This window comes from Tachyglossus aculeatus (assembly GCF_015852505.1).
Source record: "Tachyglossus aculeatus isolate mTacAcu1 chromosome 12 unlocalized genomic scaffold, mTacAcu1.pri SUPER_6_unloc_1, whole genome shotgun sequence".
Taxonomy (NCBI): Eukaryota; Metazoa; Chordata; class Mammalia; order Monotremata; family Tachyglossidae; genus Tachyglossus; species Tachyglossus aculeatus.
Window position 1 is genome coordinate 9,663,740 of NW_024044828.1, and position 17,478 is coordinate 9,681,217.

The 17,478-nt window shown below is 46.4% G+C and overlaps 2 long non-coding RNA genes across 2 annotated transcripts; both read right to left on the minus strand.

Moving 5' to 3' along the window:
• Positions 1-506: 506 nt before the first annotated feature.
• LOC119920915 lies at positions 507-2,024 on the minus strand. Its single transcript, XR_005448442.1, has 3 exons — positions 1,900-2,024; positions 1,146-1,293; positions 507-964 (listed from the first exon to the last, which is right to left on the minus strand). It is a non-coding gene; the product is annotated as an uncharacterized LOC119920915 (long non-coding RNA).
• A 12,597-nt stretch (positions 2,025-14,621) lies between these two features.
• On the minus strand, positions 14,622-15,903 carry LOC119920914. The gene is made up of 3 exons (XR_005448441.1): positions 15,610-15,903; positions 15,090-15,146; positions 14,622-14,796 (listed from the first exon to the last, which is right to left on the minus strand). It is a non-coding gene; the product is annotated as an uncharacterized LOC119920914 (long non-coding RNA).
• Between the last annotated feature and the right edge of the window lie 1,575 nt (positions 15,904-17,478).

Below are 17,478 nucleotides of genomic sequence, written 5' to 3' on the forward strand. Positions count from 1 at the left end.
TTACATCTTGAATAGAAAACCGTGAGAGAGATTTATCAGAGTTCAAATCATTTGGTATCAGAAATATATGTTTCTAAAGTTTGGCCACTGAGAGTCCAGGATGGAGTTGTTGCTGGCTTGGCTGGTGGGCTGTGGTCCTTACGGTGCTGTGAGGAGGGCTGCAAGATGGCCTCCCTCGGGCCCGTTGAGAGTCCAGGAAGAAGCCGCAGCTGGCTTGGCTGGTGGGCTGTGGTCCTCGAATGTCAGGGTGCCATGGAAACATTTTTTACTTTTATTCTAGGAAAGGAAGGGAAGGAGGAGAAATGGAAGTGACTGGGGAAAAAGGAGGAGAAGCAAAGAGGGGGAAAAGATAGACAAGGGGTCCCCAGCACCACCCTCTTCCCTGCCGCTCCCTCCCCTGCACTGCAACTGTCCCCCCTGCAGTGGGCCACCCACTGAGGATCAGGGGGCACCTAGTGGCAGTGCTGCAGTGGGCTTAGGCCTTCCATCCCACCTCCTCAGGCCTGGTTCCTCACCTCCCTCCTCCCCCGGTTCCCTCTCACCAGGCTGCCCCTGCTTGCCCCCCTGCAAGACTGGGGCGCAGGGACAGTGGCCGTGCCTCCGAAGGCTGACACCATCGTGTGAATTCTCCTTCTTGGACCGCTGTACCTTCACCTCGTTTTTTTCCTCGGATCTAGGAAAACTCCTTCTCTCCTTGCTGTATATGGGCAACAAAAATCCTACCAGCAGATTTTAAGGTCAAAAAGCTTAGACACGTGTAAATCCACTGAGGTTCATCTAGGAAACATTTGCCAGCTCCCAGGGCCACCCTGAGGATATCCCTTGAACCAATCCTTCAAGAGAATTAGTAGATTTTGCCCTTTCAGCACAGTTTGCACTTACCTCTGTTCCTACCTTTGCCGGCCACCAACAGGCAAGATCCAGTCCAGAGTAGCAGCCCCCCAAATCTGTGCAGATTCAAAACCTTAAGAACAAAATACTCAACTAGTCAGACATTCTTAAACAGATCATATGACATAAAATTCCGTGAAACTGGACTGCCTTTTCCCTTCAATTTTCTGGGTGGGTCTATAGTGTGACTGTCAGTTAGCGTTCATAAAGCAAGCTGTAAGTCTAATCACATTAGAAAAGGCAGAGATACTAACCTTGTGGTTTATGATCTCCAGCACCTTTTCATCGAACCCTCCTCACCCTCCAGTTGGTTGGTTTCTGCTGATGTCCGAGACTGCAGCTCTGCCAGTGGTGAGGATGCTCGCTGGATGGGGCGCTCCCGGAAGGAGGCAGGTGAAGTCTCTGAAATATATCAACCTGGGTTTCAGCACGGACTATACCTACGTTTTCATAAGGTACGGCACGAACCCTTTTCCAGATTTCATGCAGAATCACACCATTAGTAGACGTACATGAATTTTTTCCTCTCTACTTCAACTAATCCAAGCCTCACATGGAATATAAACCCAATCTCAATAGTCAGGAGAGTGAACTGCTGTAAATCAGGGAGCCTTGTCTTAAGACATTTTAATCATTCGTTTTAAGGAGACCCGAGGTAAATTTTCCTTGGAAATTTACAGTAAGGCTCGGGTTTTTTAATTGACTTTTAAATACTCTCACGGTACTAGGTATTTAATCTCTCTTCTGTTTCCCTTATTATTTCTTCCTAATTAAGGGCTCCCTGGACCTCCCCTCTATACCCCGATTGAATTTTAGGAAGGAAAAGGAACATCCTAACCCGAGCTCTTGCCCCTGAAAATGGATTGGGAAAATATTCTGTGAGGAAAAGTCCTAACGTCTTTTTCATCTAGAACAGAAAACTGTGAGAGAGATTTATCAGAGTTCAAATCATTTGATATGAGGAGTATATGTCTGAAAGTTTGTTTTGGTTCATGTATGATTAGATACTTATTGTTCTTCAGATGGACCGGTAGACTCCCAAGTTCTCTCAGGGCATCCTGGTCTCCACATGTTGGCTTGATCCCCGGGCACTTCTCCCTTGTCCTCTTCCTCACTGCTGCAGCTCTCGGGACTAAGTCCCTCCAGGAGGTAGCTAAAAGGCAACTCGATAGCAGAGTATGAGAAATAATACAGTGGCTTCTGGCCTTCGATTTGGATGCCTTGCAGGTATTCACCTTAGTCATTCAAATCTCCTGGATACCCAAGTGGACAGTCAATCCCTCCCACCCAGGATGTGCCTTCAGTCTCCCTGAGAGGCTTCGTATAACAATTCCCCTCCAAAATGAAGAATTTCTCCTACCATTTTACTTGTCACCGCTGCCACCCTGATCTCCCCGTTTGGCTTGCTTTAGGCTCCGGTTTTGTTGGTGCAGGGGTGGGCAGAACGTTCAAGTCTCCTCCTCTCTCTTCTGCTGCTTCTCCTCATCCCCTGTAGCCTTGGGTGGAGGGGGCACTTCCAATTTCTGAAAGGAGGCCAAACCTTGGTTTGAACACAAACTGACATCAGGGCTTTCCTGGGCAACAGCAGGAATTCCTTTTCCAAAACCATTATTAATTCATACCACTACAAGATATGTAAGTCAATTATTGACTCTCTCTTTATATGGTACAAAGCATCACAGGGACAAAGGATCCCGATGCCAGGAGGCAGGAGGGAGTGAGAGGCATCAAACGCCGGGGAGCCACTGAATAAGACATTGTCTTTGCTTTCTAAGTACATAGGAAGTAAGGAAATTGACACTAAAGTTCCGTTTTACCAACTTTGATTTCCCATTCCTGGGGTGCGGCGAAATTCCCAGGGGCTAGAAATACACTTTTCAAATGAAGATATGGCTCACGGGCGATTAAAACTTCCTCGCGGGCCAGGGCTTGAGGCAATGATTTTTTTTTCTTTTAGAGACGGCCACCTCCCCTTTTTCTCCTCAAAGAGTCCCGGGGTCCACAACCTGACTCGAGCCCTCGTCCTCTCCTCGGGCCCAGCTCTCTCTGAAATGAATCCCTTCAGGATAGAGCTATCCCGGTGACCCGTAAGAATAGTTGGACTTAATGGCTTTGGGAAACAAACTGCACCTGCCAGGCATCACTTCAGAACCGGTCTTACAGTAGGTTCGTCCCTTCCGAAAAAATCGGGTCTTGCTTCCTAAGAGTTCCCTATTTCTACGTCATTTTTTTCCTAAAATCGGGTGGGGCAGCCGTGGCAGTTCGTCCTTCTTGAGGTGGTTATTCACACTTATGGACGAAACAACGCCCCCCCCCCCCACACACACACACACCCACACACCCAAGAGCAGAGGGGCACTATGAGGGAATCACTCTGAATTCCGTTATAGAGCCGCAGAATTCCTTAAAGTCACTTCGAATCATTGAAAAGCCAAACGAGTCAAACCGATTAAGTTGAGGGTAAGGAGAGTTGGTGCTGACTATCTTTCAGCTTTGCTTTTTTAATGGCATTTAGGAAGTGCCTACTATGTGCAAAGCACTGTTCTAAGCGCTGGGGAGGTTACAAGGTGAGCAGGTTGTCCCACGGGGGGCTCACGGTCAGTGAGTGAGGGAACTGAGGCATAGTGAAGTGACTTACCTAAAGTCACATAGCTTACAATTGGCGGAGTCGGGACTTGAACCCATGACCTCCGACTCCAAAGCCCGTGCTCTTCCCACTGAGCCACGCTGCTTTTTGTTCCTGTGGCCTATTGGTTTGGGTTGTTTTTTTTTTCCTCGTCTTCCTGGACCTGCCGTCCTCCCTCAGACTAGTTCGGAGGGAGCGCGGTTGGCCTTTTCGCGCCTCAGCCGCCTCAGCCGCCTCAGCCGCCTCAGCCGCCTCAGCCGCCTCTGAGTTCCGGCCGGCCGCTTCACCCCGAAAACCTCCGCCTCAGCCTCTTGTAATGGGGGCCTGAGGGAAGAGGGGGGCGGAGCCAAGCATTTCCCGCGCTTTGGCTCGGCTTGGAGACGAACGTCTCCTCGTCGCCTTCCGCGCCCAGTTCTAGTCCGAGGAAGAAAAAAAAAAACCCAAATCGCCTCAGGTTTTCTAAAGGGCGTGCCTAGCCACGAATTCGAAATTCTGGGATTTTCCCTTACAGTGGACGTAATTTTGAGCCCGTTGTGGGACTATATCTATCTGCCTTTGGGCGAGGTTGTTTTCCTTAGCGTTAAACGAAACAAAAAAGAAAAATGTGATTAAGATTCAGTAAAGGTCTGTGAGAAGAATGAGGCCGTTCTTCTAGTAACAGAAAAACGAAAAATGCCAGATAGGCTTAAAAACAAGTCTCCCCCAGAACAACTTACCTAGAGGTCAAAAAGCTAGAAAATATTTCTTTAGAAAATTGTTCAGGAAGTCCCTATTTGTCCTCTACGCGTATTTTCTCCTCACACTTCCAAGGACCCGGAGCGGGCCGAGTGAACTGTGAGGAAAAGCGCTGAACTTTTGATCACTTTGCAATCATCAGGTCGGGCTTCTGGGAGGGAAGGGTGGCCACCTAAGAGTCCAAAACCCGGCTGGCGTGTTTTGAAAGGCAAATCCTGACAAATGCCTCAAGGAGAGAGGCTACAGTGATCGAGCTAGCATTTTTTGTTTCTCTGGAATTATTTTAGGGGAATATACTATTCGAACTTCTTCTTTTCCTCAGACTCCCTTTCGTGACAAAGCCCCTTCCCGCTTCTCCTGCCCCGTGCCCTCTGCTCCTGCCTCAAGCTGGAGACTCTGGTCTCCCCTCGCTGAAACCCCTCGGCCGGCTAGTCGGTGGCTCACTGGCCCAGTGGGAGGGCCACACGGGAGGTCCGTGCCCGACTGACCCGAGGGGTCACCGGGAGGGAAGGTCGGTGCCTCAGTGACTCATTGGGCGGATTCAACGCTGTCTCTCTGACTCCTGTATTCCCCTTTCCCACGGAGTACCTCAACTGAAAGAAAAAGAAAGAATCTCGGTTCCTGCCTCTTTTAAACCGATGACTTCTGTCCCTACATATCAAAATAACCCCCCCCCCCCCACCATGGCTAGTATATTGCATATTCTGAAACCTATTCATTGCTGTTCCACCACAGACAGTATTAGGAGATTTCTGTTATGAAATCTTTAATCAAACCAATGATCATACTTAAAAATAAAAAAAACACGAATGAAAAGGGCTTTTTTCCTGCCTTTCCCCCACCTTTCCCTTCTGTTTCACCTCAGCAACTGGATTTAATAATGATGGCATTTGTTCAGCACTTACTATGTGCAAAGTACTGTTCTAAGCGCTGGGGAGGATACAAGGTGATCAGGTTGTCCCACGTGGGGCTCACAGTCTTAATCCCCATTTGACAGATGAGGTAACAGAGAAGTGAAGAGACTTACCCAAAGTCACACAGCTGACAATTGGTGGAGGTGGAATTTGAACCCATGACCTCTGACTCCCAAGCCCGTGCTCTTTCCATCGAGCCACACTGCTTCGTAATAATCAGGGGATCTGTTAAGCTCTTACTACATGCCAAGCACTGTTCTAAGCACTGGGGGAGACACAAGGTTTTCAGGTTGTCCCACGTGGGGCTCAGTCTTCATCCCAATTTTACAGATTCATTCCTTCATTCAATCGTATATATTGAGCACTTACTGTGTGCAGAGCATTGTACTAAGCGCTTGGGAAGTACAAGTTGGCACCATCTAGAGGCGGTCCCTACCCAACAGCGGGCTCACAGTCTAGAAGGGGGAGACAGACAACAAAACCAGACACATCAACCCAATAAAATAAATAGAATAAATATGGACAAGTAAAAGAAATAGAGTAATAAATATGGACAAACATATATACATATATAGAGGTGCTGTGGGGAGCGGAAGGAGGTCAGGTGGTGGGTGGGGAGCGGGAGTAGGGGGAGAGATGAGGTAACAGGCACAGAGAAGTTAAGTAACTTGCCCAAAGTCACCCAGCTGACAAGTGGTGGAGGCAGGATTAGAACCCACGACCTCTGACTCCCAAGCCCGGGCTCTTTCCACTGAGGGCACATTACTAAGTGTTTGGAAGGGTACAGAACAGTTGATGGTAGTGCTCCCTACCCATAAGGACTTTGAAAACAGTGGGGGCAGCCAGACATGAAAGTCAACTTGGGGAAGAAGCAGCACGGCCTGGTGGCAAGAGCACAAGCTTGCGAGTCAGTAAATGTGTGGGTTCTAGTCCCTGGTCTGGCCCAGAGAAGTTAAAGTCACCCAGCTGGCAAGCGGTGGAGGCAGGATTAGAACCCACGAGCTCTGACTCCCAAGCCTGGGCTCTTTCCACTCAGGGCACATTACTAAGTGTTTGGAAGGTTACAGAACAGTTGATAGAAGTGCTCCCTATCCATAAGGACTTTGAAAACAGTGGGAGGAGCCAGACATGAAAGTCAACTTGGGGAAGAAGCAGCGCGGCCTGGTGGCAAGAGCACAAGCTTGCGAGTCAGTAAATGTGTGGGTATTTCTAATCCCTGGTCTGGCCTTGAGAAGTTAAAGTCACCCAGCTGAGAAGTGGTGGAGGCAGGATTAGAACCCACGAGCTCTGACTCCCAAGCCCGGGCTCATTCCACTCAGGGCACATTACTAAGTGTTTGGAAGGTTACAGAACAGTTGATAGAAGTGCTCCCTATCCATAAGGACTTTGAAAACAGTGGGAGGAGCCAGACATGAAAGTCAACTTGGGGAAGAAGCAGCGCGGCCTGGTGGCAAGAGCACAAGGTAGCGAGTCAGTAAATGTGTGGTTATTTCTAATCCCTGGTCTGGCCCAGAGAAATTAAAGTCACCCAACTGACAAGTGGTGGAGGCAGGATTGGAACCCATGACCTCTGTCTCCCAAGCATGGGCTCTTTCCACTCAGGGCACATTACTAAGTGTTTGGAAGGGTACAGAACAGTTGATGGAAGTGCTCCCTACCCATAAGGACTTTGAAAACAGTGGGGGGAGCCAGACATCAAAGTCAACTTGGGGAAGAAGCAGTGTGGCCTGGTGGCAAGAGCACAAGCTTGCGAGTAAGGAAATGCGTGAGTTCTAATCCCTGCTCTGCCACTTGTCTGGGTTGCGACCTTGGGAAGTCACTTAACTTCTCTGGGCTTCAGTTCCCTCGTCTGTCAAATAGGGATTACGACTGTGTGAGCCCATCTCTGAATGGGGACTGTGTTGACCTGATTACCTCATATCAACCTAAGCACTTAGAGCAGGGCTTGACACATAGCAAGTGCGTAACTACCATAATTATCATTATTACTATTAGTGAATTAGGTGAATGAAGGAGTATAGGGATATGTTTATGAGGCATTTTTGTCACCTAAACTACTGATAATAGGATGTCCCTTTCCCATAGTGAACCAGTGGAGTTGGAGCAATGTCCCCCAGAGTTCAGGGGCCAAATTAGATGCCCGACTATGTTTGTGGAAATAAAATGTGCAATTAGTCTCTCTCAAAACTAGAGATCCTCAGAGATGCAGTCTCACCATCATTGTTACCTTAGAACTGAGAGCCAATCTTGATCATGTACCAGAAAGCTGTCCAGGAGAAAAGCAAGCAGTCACCAGGTGAACATCCAGTCCAGTAGTAATCAGTGACTGTTCGCTGATATTTTTTATTTTTTATGGCATTTAGTAATCGCTTAGTATGTGCAAAGCACTGTTCTAAGGCCTGGGGAGGTAACAGGGTGATCAGGTTATCCCACAACCTGATGAGGTTAACTGGGGCACAGAGAAGATGAGTGACTTTCCCAAGGCCACACAGTTAACAATTGGCGGAGTTGGGATTTGAACCCATGACCTCTGACTCCAAAGCCCATCCTCTTTCCATTGAGCCCCACTGCTTCTCAAATTCTCTGATATTTAATCACAGAATATCACAAAATGGAAACCTGTTTTCATGTTTCCCCTTAAGTCTGGTTTCTGAAATCCTTGGGGTGGAACCTTATGGTGAATTCTTTCTCTTCATTAAAAGCAGAATGGAAAACACCATTTATCTGAAATGTTATACTGTCATACAGTAGTCACATAAGTTTCATGGGCTCAATTATAAAAATAAGAAGTTCCATGATCGTTTCCACAATAGGAATGAGGATTTCATTTTTTATGGTTATTCTATAGGTCCCTAAATTTTGAATGGAGCTAAGAGTTCAAGTGGGGATACTTGAAAGTCGAGAGAGAAGGCTTGATTAATAAAGACCAATTAGAATTTTTTTGCCATGGTAAAGTAGGCTCATCCAGGCCCAGGAGTAACTCCTGAGATCCGCTGCTGTTGACAGAGTGGGAAGGGCTAGGAATGTGCTTGGGGTTGTGTGTTTAGTAATGGGCAGCATGGGAAGATAATTACATGAGTATGTGCGAAGAAGTGTGGACTATAAATCCACATAGTCTCTGGGACTATGCCCAACCTGATTACCATATATCAACCTCGGTGCTTAGAACAGTGCTTGGCACAAAGTAAGTGCTAAACAAATGCCATAATTATCATAATTATTATGTGTACTTACCGTATGGTACTCTCACGAATTTAGTACGGTGCTCTGCGCAGAGGAAGTAGACAAGAAATACTACTGATTTATTAATTAAGTGATGTCATCTTCATGAAGATATCAACATGGTAGCAACGTGGCCTAATGGAAAGAGAACCGATTACCCGAGGTAGACGTGAACTCTCTCTGAGTACTGGAAGCGCAAGGGATAATTATGGTATTTGTTAAGTGCATACTACAAGTCAAGATCTGTATCAAGATCTGTACTAAGCCCTGAAGGTAGATAGAAGATAAACAGGGTGGACACAGTCCTAATGCCACATGGGGCTCACAGCCCATATCCCCATTGTACAGGTGAGGGAACTGAGATACAGAGACGTTAAGTGAGTTGCCCAAAGTCACACAGCAGGCAAGCGGGGGAACTCGGATAAGAACTCAGGTCCCCTGACTCCCATATCCAGGCTCTTTCTATTAGGCCACATTGCTTCTCATTGCTTTCTTTACCCTTCACTCAGGGCAATTCACTGATTGACGTAAGATCTTGGGAAACATAAGTCCCATACCCTGCTCACAGGGAGCTTACTCTCCTTAAACCTTTCACTCCCTTGTTGTCCTTCCTGCACTCCAAGAGTGCTTATAAATATTGCACCTCCTCTTCATCTGGGATTAAAGCCCTGATCTTAATCCAGTAATATATGATCTAGATTGAAAATTTCTGACAGAAAGGAGCTGTGAACTTCATTCCCATCACAGCCATTGGATACTGTATCCCAGACTACCTATCCACAACGAACGTGATAGTTGGTACAAATTTTTATTGCAACTACTCTCAAAAATGAACAGAAAAAACTAACAGAGGTAAAAATTGCTCCTTCTCTGGGAATAAATCCAAAGAAAAGACAGTAAAACCCAAAACGGTGATTTTTTTGTTTCCGATGAATCGAAAAATGAAACTCTGCAGTGCAGGTAACATTGAAGTTTTGGGATGTAGGGTGGTTCTTTCAACGTTGTAACATGAGGAGAAATGCTAAACATGGAAATCGTATCTCAGGGTGTCACCCTTAAGGTAATAAACGCATTTACTATTTAAAACCGAGGACTGAAGAACCAGTGTTGAACTGCCTTTTGGAGATGCTGAGTTGGATGGTTGCTGTTTCCTGGGAACTGACACTGCAGGGTGTCATTTTGCACTTAACCCATAAAGCCGAATTGCCCAGTGTTTACTCGGAAGAAACACTCCTGAAAGGGTGGTCGTGGGCCTCATTCTCCAGATTCCTCTACAGAATAAGTAAAATTATGGATTTATAAGGGCAGAATTTGTAAACTGCCTTCTCCTGGTGGCAACGAGCACGGGGTATTATGCCTCGCTTGCTAAAAAAAAAAGAGGCCTGCCATTCTCGGTGCCTGAAAAATGACTGCGTAAAAAAGGAAAGTGGGAGTTAATAATGGGAGAGAAACGAGCAAAGAGGTTGTGAAGGTTGGAATGAAAAGTAAAAACCTTTAAAATAATTAGGATTTTCAAAGCAAAGGACATCTGAAAGAAAATAAACGATTCTAGGACAGAAAGAGAGCACTAAATATACACCAGAATAATCTAAAAGTTGTATTCATCCTAGATGCAAGGGTCTAGGCAAAAGTGTTATTTAGAATTGATTGCCGCGTGACCTTGGGCAAATCACCCAAGAGCTCTGTGCCTCAATTACCTCATGTGCAAAATGTGGATTAAGACTGTGTCCTCTGTGGGACAGGGTCTGTGTCCAACCTGATTAACTTCTATTTACCCCAGCACTTAGTACAATTCTTGGCACAGGGTAAGGGCTTAACAAATATTTTTAAGGAAATCTTTGCAACTCTACAGTATAATGACCGCCTGAGAGGCACTTCTCCAGTACTTTCCTCTTTCCAAAGCAGACATGGTAGAAGAGTGATCTTCTAACCATCAGTTGTCTGGCTCTTCCCTTCACCAGGCAGCTCCCATCATTCTCCCTGCAGGATGGGATGTTTACTATCTCAGGAAAGAGCCCTCTCTCGATTAATCAATCGCAGTTTTCAGAGCTCACTGTGTAGCAGAGGGGAAAAAAAGACTTCTAAAGAGGGGGCATCTAGTGCCATAGATCACCCTTCCACTTTCCCCACAGAACTGTTCATTCAGTCCTATTTATTGAGCACTTACTGTGTGCAGAGCACTGTACTAAGTGCTTGAAATTTGGTATTTGTTAAGAGCTTACTATGTGCAAAGCACTGTTCTAAGGCTGGGGAGGATACAAGGTGAGCGGGTCAACCCATGTGGGGCTCACGATCTTAATCCCCATTTTACAGGTGAGGTAACTGTGGCACAGAGAAGTTAAGTGACTTGCCCAAAGTCACATAGCTGACAAGCAGGGGAGTGGGGATTTGAACCCTTAACCTCTGATTCCCAAGCCCGGGCTCTTTCCACTAAGCCACACTGCTTCTCTGTCACACTATCACACTTTCAGCTGGCTGAGGAGTTCCTACCCAACTGTTTTAGTATAAAGCCCTTAGGCAAGGCTGCCACCTTCACTTTCCTTTCTACAAAGAGGAGTTTTAGTCAGCACTGAACAACAGTCTTGATTATTCTGTGAAGACACCATCTCTTTGAACCATACAGAGACCCAATCCACAAACAAAGGAAGACCATTTGGTGTGAGGTGGAATTTTAACAACTTTTATTCATTATTCATTAGGGTTTGGGGGAAGAACAGGTTTTCCTGGAATATCTGGAAGGGGGGAATGGTGGTCTAGTGGTGGGCTCAGACACAAGTCCAAGCCCCAGAAGACATCCTAAGGGATTTGGGACTGGGTGCAGTCAGTAGTGCTTCAGGATTGTTTCCCTCGGGCTGATGAGAGTCCAGAGAAGTTGGAGCTGGCTAGGCCAGAGGGGCTGTGGTCTTTAGGGTGCTGTGAGGAGAGCTTCAGGATGGCTTCCCTTGGGCCATTGAGAGTCCAGGAAGAAGTTGGCGCTGGCTTGGCTGGTGGGCTGTGGTCCTTAGGGTGCGGTGAGGGGGGCTAATCAACATCAGTCATGATTATTCTGTGAAGACACCATCTCTAAGAACCATACAGAGACCCGATCCACAAACACAGGAAGACCATCTGGTGTGAGGTGGAATTTTAACAACTTTAATTCATTAACATGGGGTTTGGGGGGAAGAACAGGTTTTCTTGGAATATCTGGAAGGGGGGAATGGTGGATCTAGAGTGGGGATGGGGTGGTGGGGTCAGACACAAGTCCAAGCCCCAGAAGGCATCCTAAGGGATCTGGGGCAGGGTGCAATCAGCAGTGCTTCAGGACTGTTTCTCTCGGGCTGATGAGAGTCTGGAAAAGTTGGAGCTGGCTGTTCTGGATGGCTGTGGTCTTTAGGATGCAGGCAGGAGTTCTTCAGGATTATTTCCCCTGGGCCACTGAGAGTCGAGGAAGAAGTTGGCACTGTCTTGGCTGGTGGTCTGTGGTCCTTAGGGTGCTGTGAGGAGGGCTTCAGGATGGCTTCCCAGGAGGGCTTCAGGATGGCTTCCCAGGAGGGCTTCAGGATGGCTTCCCAGGAGGGCTTCAGGATGGCTTCCCTCGGGCCGTTGGGAGTCCAGGAAGAAGCTGCTGCTGCTGGCTTGGCTGGTGGGATGTGGTCCTCGAATGGGCTGTGGTCCTCGAATGGGCTGTGGTCCTCGAATGTCAGGGTGCTGTGGAAACAGGAAGGGAGGCACGGAGGGGAAAAAGACAGAGAAGGGGTCCCCAGCACCACCCTCTTCCCTGCCGCTCCCTCCCCGGCACTGCCACTGTCCCCCCTGCAGTGGGCCACCCACTGAGGATCAGGGGGCACCTAGTGGCAGTGCTGCAGTGGGTGTAGGCCCTCCATCCCACCTCCTCAGGCCTGGTTCCTCACCTCCCTCCTCCCACGGTTCCCTCTCACCAGGCTGTCCCTGCTTGCCCCCGCTGCAAGACGGGGCCGCAGGGACAGTGGACAGGCCTCCTATGGCTGACACGATCGTGTGAATTCTCCTTCTTGGACCGCTGCACTTTCACCTCACTTTTTTCCCCGGATCTGGGAAAACTCATTCTCTTCTTGCCATATATGGGGAACAAAAATCCTACCAGAAGATTTTAAGGTAGAAAAGCTAAGGCACGTGTAAATGCACTGACATTCATCTAGGCAACGCTTGCCAGCCCCCAGGGCCACCCTGAGGATATCCCTTGAACCAATCCTTCAGGGGACTTAGTAGATTTCTCCCCACCAGCTCAGTTCGCACTTACCTTTGTACCTACTACTGCTTACCACAGACAGGGAAGATCCAGTCCAGAGTAGCAGCCCCTCAAGTCTGCACAGATTCAAAACCTTAAGGACAAAACACTCGAATAGTCAGACATTCTTCAACAAATCATATGACGTAAAATTGCTTTGAAATTAGACTGAATTTTTCCCTGGAAGTTTTTGGGTGGGTCTATAGTGTTACAGTCAGTTTATTTATACATTTATTTTTTATTTTATTTACCTATTTTATTGACTTTTAAATGTTGGTGTGATGGACTGGGGAAAAAGATAGAGAATAGAGAAGTGGTCCCCAGCAACACCCTCTTCCCTGCCGCTCCCTCCCCTGCACTGCCACTGTCCCCCCTGCAGCGGGGCACCCACTGAGAATCAGGGGGCACCTAGTGGCAGTGCTGCAGTGGCCTTAGGCCCTCCGTCCCACCTCCTCAGGCCTGGTTCCTCACCTCCCTCCTCCCCCGGTTCCCTCTCACCAGGCTGTCCCTGCTTCCCCCCGCTGCAAGATGGGGCCGCAGGGACAGTGGCCATGCCTCCTATGGCTGACTCGATCGTGTGAATTCTTCTTCTTGGACCGCTGCACTTTCACCTCAGTTTTTCCCCCGGATCTCATTCTCTCCTAGCTGTATATGGGGAACAAAAATCCTACAGGCAGATTTTAAGGTGGAAAAGCGAAGTCATGTGTAAATGCACTGACATTCATCTAGGCAACGACTGCCAGCCCCCAGGGCCACCCTGAGGATATCCCTTGAACCAGTCCTTCAGGGGACTTAGTAGATTTCTCCCCACCAGCTCAGTTCACACTTACCTCTGTTCTTACTAGTGCTTACCACAGACAGGCAAGATCCAGTCCAGAGAAGCAGCCCCCCAAGTCTGCGCAGATTCAAAACCTTAAGGACAAAGCACTCAAATAGTCAGACATTCTTCAAAAAATCCTATGACGTAAAATAGCTTTGAAATTAGGCTGAATTTCCCCTTGAGGTTTTTGGGTGGGTCTATAGTGTTACAGTCAGTTTGCGTTCATAAAGCCTTTCGTCTAATTACGTTGAAAAACGCACAGATATTAACCTTGCGGTTTTTGGTCTCCAAATGGATGGGGTTCTTTTAATCCTAAGATATCCCAGACGTCTACGTTCAATGGAATGAGTGTTGTATATATTTATATGTCAGTTTATATGTCACTGATGTTAATATTAATTTTTATTTTAAACTATTTGATTGTCCTACATTTATTTTTTATTTTATTTAGTTATTTTATTGACTTTTTAAATGTTGGTGTGATGGACTGCGTACATGTTTTAGTTGTTTTGTATCAGCTGAATGACAGAAAAATAACACTCCATTGAACAGTAGAGTTGGTCAACCAGGATTCAGAGAAAGTCAAGGAGTTCTCTCTGTTATGCTTTCATCATACAGGTTTGAAATTGGAATCCTGACAAAACACTATAGAATTTTAAAAGGTATTTCCCGATAAACCTGGATAATTGATTCACATGGAAAATGAGCCTACAGGGTCAAATTGCAGCAGCTCTATCTCCTCTGAAAACTAGAAGGCTCACAAGAGACACATCCCAAATTGTCTGAGGATAACCTCTTGGTCCAGAAGTGCAGCCATAAAGACCAACTGGGGATTTCTTGGACGGTTGGACCATGTTTTGCCGGAGATTCTCCAAGAACAGAATCTCCCATTTTGCCCAGCAGAGTTTCTCTGGGGATTCCCCCCTCCCAACCACCCACCACAAAGACCAGAATAGCCAGGATGGGAGATGATGGGTCAAACAGGAGATTTTGACATGAAGTTACTTGCTTCATCCTCACCCCTGGGCCTTCAAGACCCAAGGCAGGAGATCATCAGAGTCTTACATGAACTGTCTTACAGGAACCTACGTTTTTCAACAATTTGGCATGATGCAAAATCCCTCCTCCTCCCCCCAAAATTTTCTTTAATCTGCCCCCCACCCCCAAAATCCTGGACCAGAAGGCTCGAGACTGAGCCTTGGATCCAGCACCGTTTCCTCTTAACTAGTAGCTGGATTTTTTTCCCTCCAAACCCAACAGTCATCTGATTGTTCTTCATCCTCTATTCCTCTAGAGTTGAACATCCTATGGAGCCTTTCTTGAGTGGTGCTGGCTGGCCCTGCAGGAAGGGAGAAATACAGTTCCATTCTTTTTCGTATATCTCCACGAAAGTCTAGTACATACATCAAGGAGTTAAAGTCAGCTTCATTTTGATAACTCATTTTCCTTTGTAAAGCTTGGTTAATGTTTGGGCAGCGAGGAGAGCAACCAGATTTGGTTCTTGCCCCAATATTTCACCGTACACATCAAACAGGAAATGGAAAAATCAACAGGAAGAAGCAGAATCCCAACTGTTGATCCGTATATCACTCGCTTTCACGATGACCCAGATACTCTGCCAAGGCTGCTTACCTCTTTCTTTCTCCACTATTTCCACACTAAACAAGTGCACCTCTTGGGAGGCAGGATCTAGAGAAGAGGAAGGAAAGTGACTAGGTGAAAATCTGGTCTCAGACGAGGCTACAAAACACCAGGCTCAATCCAGGAATGGATGATGGCCAAGTCATTGATTCCGGAGCACAAAGTAAACTAATCAATTGATCCCAACTAAAAACCACCTCATTTGCGCTCTAGGACACGCTGACGGGGAGATTCCCTAGACATGAAATGTAGCCCACCTCCACTGGAAGCCAAGAGAAATGTTGACTGGACACTCTAACCTTCTGACATAGGTCTGAATGATATTTCAACTGTACCAAAACATTGAAACAAATGTTTGGTGATTTGGAAGAATGCTAAGGCATATCTTAATAGAAATTTTTTTACGCATCGTCGAGCACCCAGGGAGTGATTGGGTCTCAAAAGCATCCTTAACTAGCATTCCAAAGAACCACAAATCTGGCCCTCTCCCATTTGCCTTCCAATTTCTTACCTGCTTAAGCAGCACAGAGTGGTTCGATGACTTTGTCTCAGGTGGAGATGGCAGAGCAGGCAGAGTGGAAGGATAAGAGTGAAAACTCTTTCAGGGATTCTTAGGGGGAATTAGCATGAAGCTCTTCACCCCATTTCTACCTCTAATCTCTCTCTCTCTCTCTCTTTCCCCAACAGCCCAAGCCCTAAAGACCTGGGCTGGGGCCTTAGGAGATGCAGAGGTAGATTTTTGCATGGAGCAAGTTAGACTATTTATGAAGCTATTCTCTCTTTTCTCCACTCCAGTTAGGCTATCTCCACTATCAACTGAAAGGCCTTGAAGACCTAAGGTGGAGAAATAAATAGCTGACTTACTGACATAAAGCACATGCTTCCTTTTTCAACTCAACTCTAAATTACAGGACCTTGAAGTCCTGAGGTGATGCACTAAGCAGGAGGTTTGTTCGCATGAAGCAAGTTTTACCATTTTCTTTCATCCCCGATATTTTCTTGTCTCTCCTAACAAAAAGGCCTTGGAAGGCAAAGCCTTTGGTGGCAAAATAAAGGGGGAGACTGTGCAGGAAGAAAATTTCTCCTTTTCACCCCAAGTATATTACATTTTCTCTATCGAAAAGCACAAGGCCTTTAAGGATGAGCTTAAAAGAAAGGAGGAAATTTGCATGTGGGTCATGTCTCCTTTAACTCCTTAAATATTCTCTTTGCAGGCCTTAGAGGCCATGGGTAGAGCAATACATAGGAGAACTTTTTTGCATGAAGTAAATTATGCCTTTTCCACCTCATATATTGTCTAGGCAGATTTTACAGAGCTTAAGTTAGAGAAAATCAAGCCTAGCAATTTTTTGCATGAAGCAAATGTCTCCTTTTCTACCTCCAAGTATTCTCTTTTCGGGCACTGAAGTCCTTAGCTAAGCGAAAAGCCGGAGAATTTTGCATAAAGCAAATTGCTCCTTTTCCAACTCATCTATTTTGCTTTCAGGTCTTGAAGACCTTAGGTAGACAGATTAACTGGAGAACTTTTGCATGAAGCAAATTTCTCCTTTTTCACTTCAGAGCTTCTCTTTCCAGGAAGTGTAGACCTGAGGTAGTGAAATAAAACCCGGAGTGTTTTTGCTCGGTGGAAATTTATCCTTTTTCACTTTAAATCGTCTCGACTTACCCTCAACTTAAAGGCCTTGAAGGCTTGTCAAGGATAAATTAAAGTAGGAGATACTTTGCATAAAGCACATTTCTCCCTTTTCATCTCAGATCTTCTCCTGAAGGCCTTGAAGACCTTAGGGAGAGAAATCAGAACAGCAGATTCTCTTGCACGAAACAAATTTCTCCTTTTCCACCTCAAATATTCCTCGGGCTTTTCACAATTAAAAGGCCTTGAAGGCTGCAGGTATAGGCTTATGTTTAGGAGACATTTGTGTATGAAGAAAATTTCTTCTTTTCCAGCTCATATATTTTCCCTTCAGGTCTTGTAGATCTTAGGTGGATACAATGACAGGAGAGTTTTTGCATGAAGGCCTTAGAGGACTAAAACCTGGAGACTCTATGCATAAAGCAAATTTCTCCATCTCCACCACAAATGTTCTCTTTTATTGCCTTGAACACCTTAGAAAGACACAGAAGCAGAAAATAGTTTGCATGAAGCAAAGTTCTCCTTTTCCCCCCTCAGATATTCTCTTTGGAGGCCTTGAAGACCTTGCACAGAGAAGGAGAAGCTGGGGATGGTTTGCATGAAGCAAATTCCTCCTCTCGCACCTCAGATAGTCTCTATCCGTTCTCAATTCAAAGGCCTTGATGGCCTGAGGTGAAGTAATGCACAGGAGGTATATCTGCATGAAGCAAATTAGCCCTTTTTTCCACTGGAAATGGCCTCTTCTAA